Below are 9,477 nucleotides of genomic sequence, written 5' to 3' on the forward strand. Positions count from 1 at the left end.
ATTAATTGATTACTAAAATAAGCATTAAAGTCCTTTCTCCCAGTAAATTTGTTGATGTACAAGGAAAATAATGTGTAGTAGTTTCAGTCGAATAATCTTTACTGTGTAAATCTGCAACAGCAATCCAAGCGTGTTTAGAGGAGTAATTATTGTTATTTTTATTTTAATATGCAAAGTAATAACACCAGGTAGAGCAAAACAAGTAAGAGCTGAACTTCCTCGTCAATGGGTAATCGTGTGATTTAATTTGTGACCAAAATAATTTAATAATTATTAGAACTAAATCAAAATGTACTAAGAAAAATCTGCTGTGATAAAAGGTTTTCCGTTTGATTCAGAAAACATTCATTAGCAATCCCCAAAACATTCACCAATTAACATAAATGTATTCCTCATTCTTTTTATTTTGTTTCCGGCAGATGATTCAGAAATGCCTCGCTACCTCTCCTGCTGATGCTTTGCATTGTTCAGACACCAAATGCCAAATAAGAAGCAATATCGCTTCTATCTCACTGAGGTCCTAATGTCAGATTTAAATTTCTGTCCCTGCAGGGAGGTTTAAACTCATATCTGGCAACGCAGCCTCTCCAGACGACAAGATACGTTTCTTTCTCAAGTACATTTATAGGTCAAGTTGGATGGTATCAGATCAGAGGCACAAGCGGTGTTTTATCGTGGAGGAAAACCTGGCCTTTATGTGAGCCTCCGTCTCTGTTCACCGGTGTTTCCAGATTGCAGCTGGCCGGGTTCTGACCCGAGTAACTTCCCAGAAGAGTGAAAATCCAGTGGATGGTCTGGGGAAGAGATAGTATGAAGAAATGTGACTGGCTGGAGAGAAAGAAAGCTTTTAGAAAGTCGGAGGTGCAGAGAGGAGGCAGAGAGGAGGCAGAGCGGCCAGCGACTGGAAGGCAGAGGGATTTCAAATGGACGCCGTGTCTGACCGAGAAACCTCATCTATTTATCTCAGAAAGGGAAGAAACTCCAGAAAACTACATTTTTTACGGTGTAATTACTGTCTGCAGGAGTGTTTAGTAAAAAAACAAAATATCAACACATATTAAGGCAATCAGAAGAATGGAAGAGAATTAGAGCCTTTGGAAAAAAAAAAACTTGAACCAAAAGTCAGAATACTGAGAAAAAAAAAACAATTCTGAGGGAAAAAAATCTGGAAAAATGAATCAAAAGTCTGAGAAAAAAATCAAAAATCTGGATTTTGAAATTAAAGTCAGAATTTAGAATCTATTTCACTTATCATTTGAAAAATGTGTTGTAATAAATAAAGTGGAACTGGAACTTGTTCAGTGGAACTGGAACTTGTTCAGTGGAACTGGAACTTGTTCATCAACATTAATAAACAGCTGACTGAAAACAAGCTCATATTTTGTTGTAAAGTTATTTGTATTTTGGTTTTTGTGTTATTTCAAGTGAACTAAGATATTTCCACTACAAACTAGACAAAAAATACTTGGTAAGATTTTGTGTTTTTTGCAGTGACAACAGCTGACCACACATGCTGGAGATCCTCTTGGGTTGCTAGGTAACGGCCCGTGGACTGTTAACAGTGAAATGATCTAAAACTTTTTAATATTGAGGCGTTATTGACTGAAAAGTTACTTATAAGTTAGTTCTGTCTTAGATATTTGAACTAAAACTTACAATTTGAACGATTTTATGGAAACAAATAGAAGTGATTAATTACTTGATTGATTTAATCTGCTACATTCCTCTGCTGAAGGGACGAGGTTCAGATATTCTTTTTATTTTTCCCTCTTGGGGTTTTCTGGAGGTGCATCTGAAGTCTTGGTTTGGTGTTTCTGGCATAACCCCGACAGCAGAGCAGGCAAATGAAAAGCAAAACCCGCCAATCCTCCAAAGCAAAGCGGCCAAAAGAAGCCCAGCAGTGTGACTTTTGCTGCCTGGTCCTGATACAGTCTAATGGATCCTGCACTCTGGAGGCTCTGCTAGATTAATCTGCCTCTGGCTGCCGCAGAAAGCCTGATTGCCTTTGGCCTCCAGCAGCAGAAAAACCCCGGGAAAAAAAATAAAACGCAAAAAACGTGCCTTCTACTGCAGAGGCCGTCCAATTTGAGTTCTAATAAGATGAATTTATGTTTAATTAAAACAGTCATTGAAGCACCTTGTGCTCATAAAAATTTAAAGCGGGCTGCGTCGTGCCATTGTCTGTCGGCCAGGGAAAACAAGCCGCTCTCTTTTGTCCGTGTTCTCGGCTTTATCTTGCTGCCATTAAGTGGTTTTGGCTGTTTTCTCTCGATTGGCGCTCACTGTTCCTCCTTTTCACTGCTCGCTTTCAGATTGTTCTGCTTCCATGTTCCCATTTGACCCGGTACTTTCTGCAAGGCCCACAAATTATTTCACACACAGCAAGTTAATTTTCTTCCACCGTAACAATGACACAAAGAAATCCTATGTAATAAAACAATAACATAAAAGATCATTGTTTTTACTCACTTCTCATTTAATGCTACATATAGATTAGTTAATCACAGATATAACCGCTTATTTAAGAAACTATAAGATTTTTAGCAGAGGAGTTTTTTTTATCTTAAATGTAAAATATATATTTATTTTCTCTAGTTCTGGCTTCATTTCTGCTCTTAATGTGCTTTTATGAATTTGTATACTCTAGTTAATCAATTACTAAATTAGTTAACAATTACTTCAATTATCAATTAATCCTGATTAATCTGATTAATCGCTTCACATTATTTTTGTTCAGATTCCGTTTTTATTTTTGCATGACAGAGAAAGATGAAAAAGTTTTGTGAATCAATAAAAAGTCTTGTTAGCTCTGTTTGTGTCATGGTTGTCCTAGTTTGGAGTTTTTCATTTTAGTTTCGCTTTATTTTGTTGTGACTTTCTGCTTTTCTAATTCAGTTTTAATTAGTTTTTAGAGTGCGTTTTCTGCCTTTTGTGAGTTATTATCAGTTGATTTTAGTTTTAGTTTTCATTAGTTATTGAAGCAGTTTTTTTTCTTTGTTTTGGCAGTAAGTTGAAGTTTTTGGTGTCTGGACAATGAGGCATTTAGAAAACATCCAGAATATATTGACACAAACAAAACAGCGCTACGCCGTTACCTGGCAACCCCAGTCGGTTACCTAGCAACCCAAATGGATGTCAAGAGTGTTTGGTCAGCTGGTTTCACCTCCAGATATTCTCAATGGCTGCTGGAAAAGAAAAGTGTTTGGTTGTTGACATACCGTCCAGAAACCACTTACTGCATTCTTGTTGGCTGTGAAGGAGGCTCCACTTCTGCTTTTCGAAGATGTACACTTGTCTGACTGTGGATCTGTTTGCAGCCATTTTCACATATGATGGTAAACGTTGAGCTGGAGGCGTGGCCAGCAGCAGAATATCTGGATTTAAAGTGACATGACGCTCTAAAGCAGCTGAAAACAGGCAGAACTGAGCAGATTATAAATTTCTTATCTGAGAATGATTTTGTGCAAAAAGTGTAATAATTATGTTTTGTGTAGACCTTAGACCTATTCTAACAATACATCAACTTTAAATATGTACATGGTGTTAACTGGTTTGTTTTAATTCTTGCACTTTAAGCATAAAATTGCATCTTTGCCACCTTATTATGCTTTCCATGTTGCTATTTGCAACGTTGGTTTCATATTTATTATTTTCCGTAGTTCGACACACTCCATTTACCCCAAAGGTCAGAACCTTCACCTCAGAATAATTCCACAAATAAACACAGAAATTTTAGTTTAGTTCAGTTTTGAAAAAAATTGTTGCGACGAGGATGAGGTCTGATTTTATTTGGCCATAAACCAGTGTGATTTATCAAACTGGTTTAACACTTTTTGTGTCACATTAGTCACATGATCAACAACAGGAAGTTACTACTGGCAGAAATGACAAAGACAACATCAGGAAGTGGTTGGAGGAAGATGGCGCTGCGTCACATTTCTTATTTAATGGAGAAACAGCTATTGGAAATTTGTGTTTTGCCAATATTAGTGGAAAATAAAGTTTTGCACATATTTGTAATGAAAACACAGCGAGTGTCACCAAATGTCTGGAAACATTTCTATGAATTTTATCCTTAAATCCACAGAAAAACTTGCATTTATGGAAACTCAGGCTAAACATTTTTAGCTTGTTTTGCTTGTGCACTTATTTTATGTTATATTTTTATTTATTTGTCGTTATTTTTGCAGAAACTGATTCGAAGTGGTATTTTTTGAGGAATAAGGCCAAATTTTGTTGGCTGATGATTGATTTGCAAAAACGATAATCTTTCAGCTCATTATGAAGGTATCAGAGATGTTAACCTTTAAAGTTCAGTTACTAACTTCTCTTTTAGATTTGCAACATTATAGGAGTAAAGGGCAACTTCAGAATATCCATTCACTGTTTTTCTTATTTAATTGCAGCATCAAGTTTTTTCTCCATTTATAGTTGAAGCAACACAAATATAGGCGATATAGGTGTTTTGTACATCACAGGAGTCTATTTTTTTATGATTTAAATGCCTTTTGATGTACTTGTCAGTGAACTTTTCAGACTGGCTGATAAAAGAAGTCAGAAGGTAAAACATCTTTGTAAAAGGCAGAAATCAAAAGTAAAAGGGTAGAAGCTCAGGAAACTCTCAGGGGAAAGAAAGAAAAAAGGTTGCAGTCTGCGTTTCGCCAGGTGTGGGCTGAGATCTCATGAGGTGAGATCCAACGGCGACGTCCCAAAGCAGCAGCATAAAATATGAGGTAAAAAAGAGAAGAAAAGGATTGTGAGATCGGCTTTGAGCATCTGAAACCCGAGTCCCTGAGCGGAGAGTCAGGGAAGCAGGGGGCACACCATGTTTTCCACAAGCTGTCAAACAAACCGTTTGCTGGGGAGAGGAGGGCAGCCGGAAGCCATGTCAGCGCGCAGAGGGAGAGCGCTTAATCATGTCAAACATAAACCTGTCTGCACCCAGCGGGGCACAGTGAGCTTAGATTACCACGGAACAACACGGTGCACGTTCTGCCACCACATAAACTAAATGTTTTATTCTGAAAGGGATTTGTTACGTAAAATTCACCTTATGCACTTCTGATTGGATCTCGACTGCTACTGAAAACATCAAAAACCATTTTTTGTCCATAAATTAAAAATGACCTATAAACTTCATTTTAATCTTTATCTCCTTTCAGACTGAACCGTTTTAAGACGTCTTGTCACTTTAAATCCAAATAAGCTGCTGCTGGCCACGCCCCCAACTCAATGTTTACATTTTCACATGAAAATGGCTGCTACAGGTGAGCAGTTATACACTTAGAAAAGCATTAGTAGAGCCTTCTACACAACCAACAAAAATGACGCAAGCGGTTTCTGGACAGTAAGTCAACAAATGAATACCTGTCATTTCCAGTAGCCATTGTACAGCGCATACAGCCGTAAAACCAGCTGACCAAATGTGCTGGAGTTCAGCTTAGGTTACTAGGTAACGGCTCAATATGAGATTTTTGAAACAATTCATAAAACATTAACTTATTGATTAATAGTGGCTGGATGTTTTCTTTAAGTGCTTTGAGAACCAACTGAAAGTATAAAAACATGAAAAAAGTAAATTTTTCATGGTAGGTCTTCTTTAATGTTTCTCGAAAAAGTTTTCAAAACCACCTGATTTTTAAGTCACAGTGTGTGGTTACCTAGCAACCCAAACTGTTGTTACCGCTATATTTGATGCACAATGGTTTTCACTCTTGCTGATTGTGCAGGAAGCTCAACTTCTGCTTTTCAAAGCTGTATGGTTGTATGTTTGTTTATCTGTTAGCAGCCATTTTCAGGTGCGAGTGTAAACGCTGAGTATGGGGACGTGGCCAGCTGCAGATTATTTGGATTTAAATTGACAAGATGCTGTAAAACAACTCAAAATGGGCAGAACTGTCCAATAAATGTGATGAACGTGTTTTGTATAGACCATAGACACACCTGTTCATAGAAGTAAGGTACTATATGTTGAAATCAAAGAAGGCAAAATAAAGCTTATGTTTTTTCCAGAAGGCAAAACACAAATATATCATTCAGTTCATGGTAAAACTGACACAACATGTGAACATTTAGCTGTAATCACAGCTGATTGTGAACGTGAGTTACTAAACGAGACAACAGTAAACTACGGTGTCTTCAGTTCCTGTTTTCTAACAAGCTGTCCATCTTTACCTCCATCTCTCTCTCTGTCTCTCCCTCCTGGAAAAGCAAACAGGCGCTGTTGTGCTGCCCCCTCATTAGCCTGTTTTGGCTGCGCCGTTTTGTTTCCTCCACTCTATTCACTCAACACGCAAAACGACGTAAAACAGCTCAGCAGCTGCGGTGAAGTTTATATCACTAGCATTTTAAATATGAAGAATAATAGAAAAGGACATGTGTGCTGTTTTTATTTTGTTTTTTCATGTTCCAGTTTTTGGTTCCTTTTTGCAGGGACAATTATTATACAACAAAAACTGAAATTATACAGCGCTCCTTTTTTTGGCAGATGGTTTAGTGTTGTTATATTAAAAAACATAAAAATAGAAAAAAAATAGATACACACTGAATCAAGTTTGATTTAACATAGCAGCAAGCACAACAGCTGCATTTTGACTCAAACTGATTTGATTAAATTTATTGTTGTAAACAGATTAACAGTGCAAAAATTATACACAGAAATATGGTGATGTTTACTTTAGTCAGATATATTGATACATGCTATAGCCTCCATTTCAGGGTTTTAATTAATAATTAAAATGACATTTGCCTTTTGAATACCTATCTGGACCTTTTTTGCTTGTTTTTCCCTGTTTCAAGTGAAAAAACGTTTTTTACTTCTTCCAATTTTAACAGTTTTTAACAAAAAAAAAACAGTTTAATTAATATACATTGACAAAATAAAACCACAATTATCAGGACGAGAGTCAAGGGTTGACTGACCTTCAGGGATATTATCAATCATTTAATGTATATAAGTAAAAAGTACAAAACAGTAAAAATACTCCTCAAAGTATTTCATTTCCAACTCCCCCAAAAAACTTACTCAGGTAAATATTATTGAGTAACTTTTTCTCACTGCAGTCAAACAATCCAAACTAATTGAAAAAGCTGTTCCCCTCCTTGCCACTGGGGGCGCTGCACCAAAACCACTGAAAAAGACACAGAGTGCAACTTCCTTCTTTGTGAAATGTAAACAAAAGTGGAGTAGCATCAGATCTTAGTGGTTGTATGACTGTTTGTTTTTGGTAAAAGACTAAGAGCCATTTCTCCCTGCTAGCGCTAGGCTAACGCGTTTGTTTTGGCTGCATTTATCCAGAATGCCGTGCTTCCTGTTATTGGAGCGGTCTCTGGTCAGCTTGGCGTTCATATACAAATTCAAACCGAACCGAGACTGCCGTATGTAGGCGGACTGGAGCCCAGTGGATGTTTTGCTATTATTTGGGGGGTAATAATCACCAAAATACCCAAAATATTACAACATTAAAGCTGGAAAAGAGGGTATCTGAATTTCTTAGCTGAAAAAATTATTATCTGATTAGGACACAAACAGAAAAACAGCCTAAAGAAAAACCATAAATTAAATCCAGGGAGGTATTTTCCTCCCTGGATTTTGCAGTCTGAGCTGCTGCAGAGACAGGAAATGAATGGAGCCATATCATCCAGTAATAACACTGAGTCGATAATGAAGATCTGATTGTGAAGCGATGGTGACACAATACGTCAGAAAACAGTGATAAATGCAACACGTCAGAAAACAAACCCAGTCTGTTTTAAAGCTCACTCATGCAGCCACAGCTCATCTCAGTTCTTCCACAATCAGTCAAAACGAAACGTGTGAAAATCACGTGACTCAACGAAGACAGAACATCAGCAAGAGAAACAGTTCTTACTTTACTTTAGTTTGGTTTGGAGTCACTTTTTATTGTCCAAAAATGAACTAATCTGATTAATCCATTTTAATTAGTTATTTTTTTATTTCATTGCAAGAAAATAGTAAAATCCTAGCTCTAAATTCATTCATTCAGATACTAAAGTAGAAGTCCGAAACAATACCACACTGTCACCATGTGGTGTTAATGCTGAAATACAGCACCTTAGTTAAAACCGAGAACGTTATTTCACCACTTTTTTTACTACGTTCAATAGAGAAAACAGGAATGAAAACTATCAGAGGTGATTAGACTGAAGTAAGAGCAGCACTAATGTACTTTACTCAAGTCATGTGGATTTTTCAATATTGAAAGTAATTTATATAAATAGCAAAACCAGGCATGTAACTTTTTGCAAATCAGTTTTTTCCATGTGAAACAGAAGTGGAGATATCTGGTAATTATGTGGCTAAAGTTAGACCGTTCTTCATTCACAGTGGGTAAAGTATCCAGAAAGTTTACTCAAGTTAGAGAATCGTTTTTTGGCAAAGGAGTCCTGCAGCAGCTCTGTAAGTTTATTTACGGGAAACAACATCAAAGTCAAAGTCTTTTGCAGCCGAAGGAAGAAAGAGGAGCAAAAACTCTCACTAGATGTGAGTGTGAAAGTTGTATCGTACAAAAATCTGCCTTCAGGAAAATGCTTAAGAATAAACATCAGCATAAAAAGTGCTTAAATGTACATACTGCTGTTACTGCAGCACGTGTTTGTGCTGCCTTTGAGCTAGCGTTGAAACCTTCACTTATTGACCTTTGATTTGACAATCAATAAGTATTTTTATGACAAAAGGTTGGATGTTTACTACCAGTTACTCTCATGCAGACGAACTTGACCGTGATCCGTTTCTTGCCTTATTCCAGAACCCGTTTGTCTTTTGAAAATCCAGTAAATTGCATTCTGCCCTATAAATGCTCTGACTATCAGGATCGCATGTTCCCCACTGAAACCGATTGATCAAAATTTCCCACTAATTTCCTCAATATCTCTGTGACCCCAGTGCCATTTCAGTTCCTCCAGTTTAGGAGTGTGAACAAATAGCGACCACCGATTGGTCAGTTGCTGACAAACTGCCTAAACTGACAGGTGCCATCAAGTCAATCGTTCTTCGGAGGCAACGGGGACTTTGGATGGCAAGTAGTGAAAGAAGTCTTTTTGCCCTGGATGTAAACAATAACCTTCAACATGCAGTGTGTCTATAAAACTGATGGCCATTTATGCTAAATTAATATCATAATTTATGAAAAGTGAGTATAAATCAGACTAAAAGTTGATGTTTATTTGTACATTTTGTCTCTTTGGCCTGGATAATGTCTTTTCGCCTGACAACACTGCCCTCTGGTGGCGCAGGCTGCGCCCTGCATCCGGGAGAGGCGCCTCCAGGTGCGGCTGCCGCAGCAGTAAGTTGGCCGTCAGGATTTCCCTCCAACAAAGCGTGACTTGTGTCGGACAGCCAGCCCAGCGGGACGCCACCTTTCTGAGGCCCGGACCGCGTCACACGGCGGATGGATGGATCGCGGGAAAAGCCTGATCACAGTGGAAACATCCGCGTTTAGTGAGACAACACTAACA

Source organism: Poeciliopsis prolifica, unplaced genomic scaffold, assembly GCF_027474105.1.
Source record: "Poeciliopsis prolifica strain line A6 unplaced genomic scaffold, Auburn_PproV2 SCAFFOLD037, whole genome shotgun sequence".
Lineage (NCBI taxonomy): Eukaryota > Metazoa > Chordata > Actinopteri > Cyprinodontiformes > Poeciliidae > Poeciliopsis > Poeciliopsis prolifica.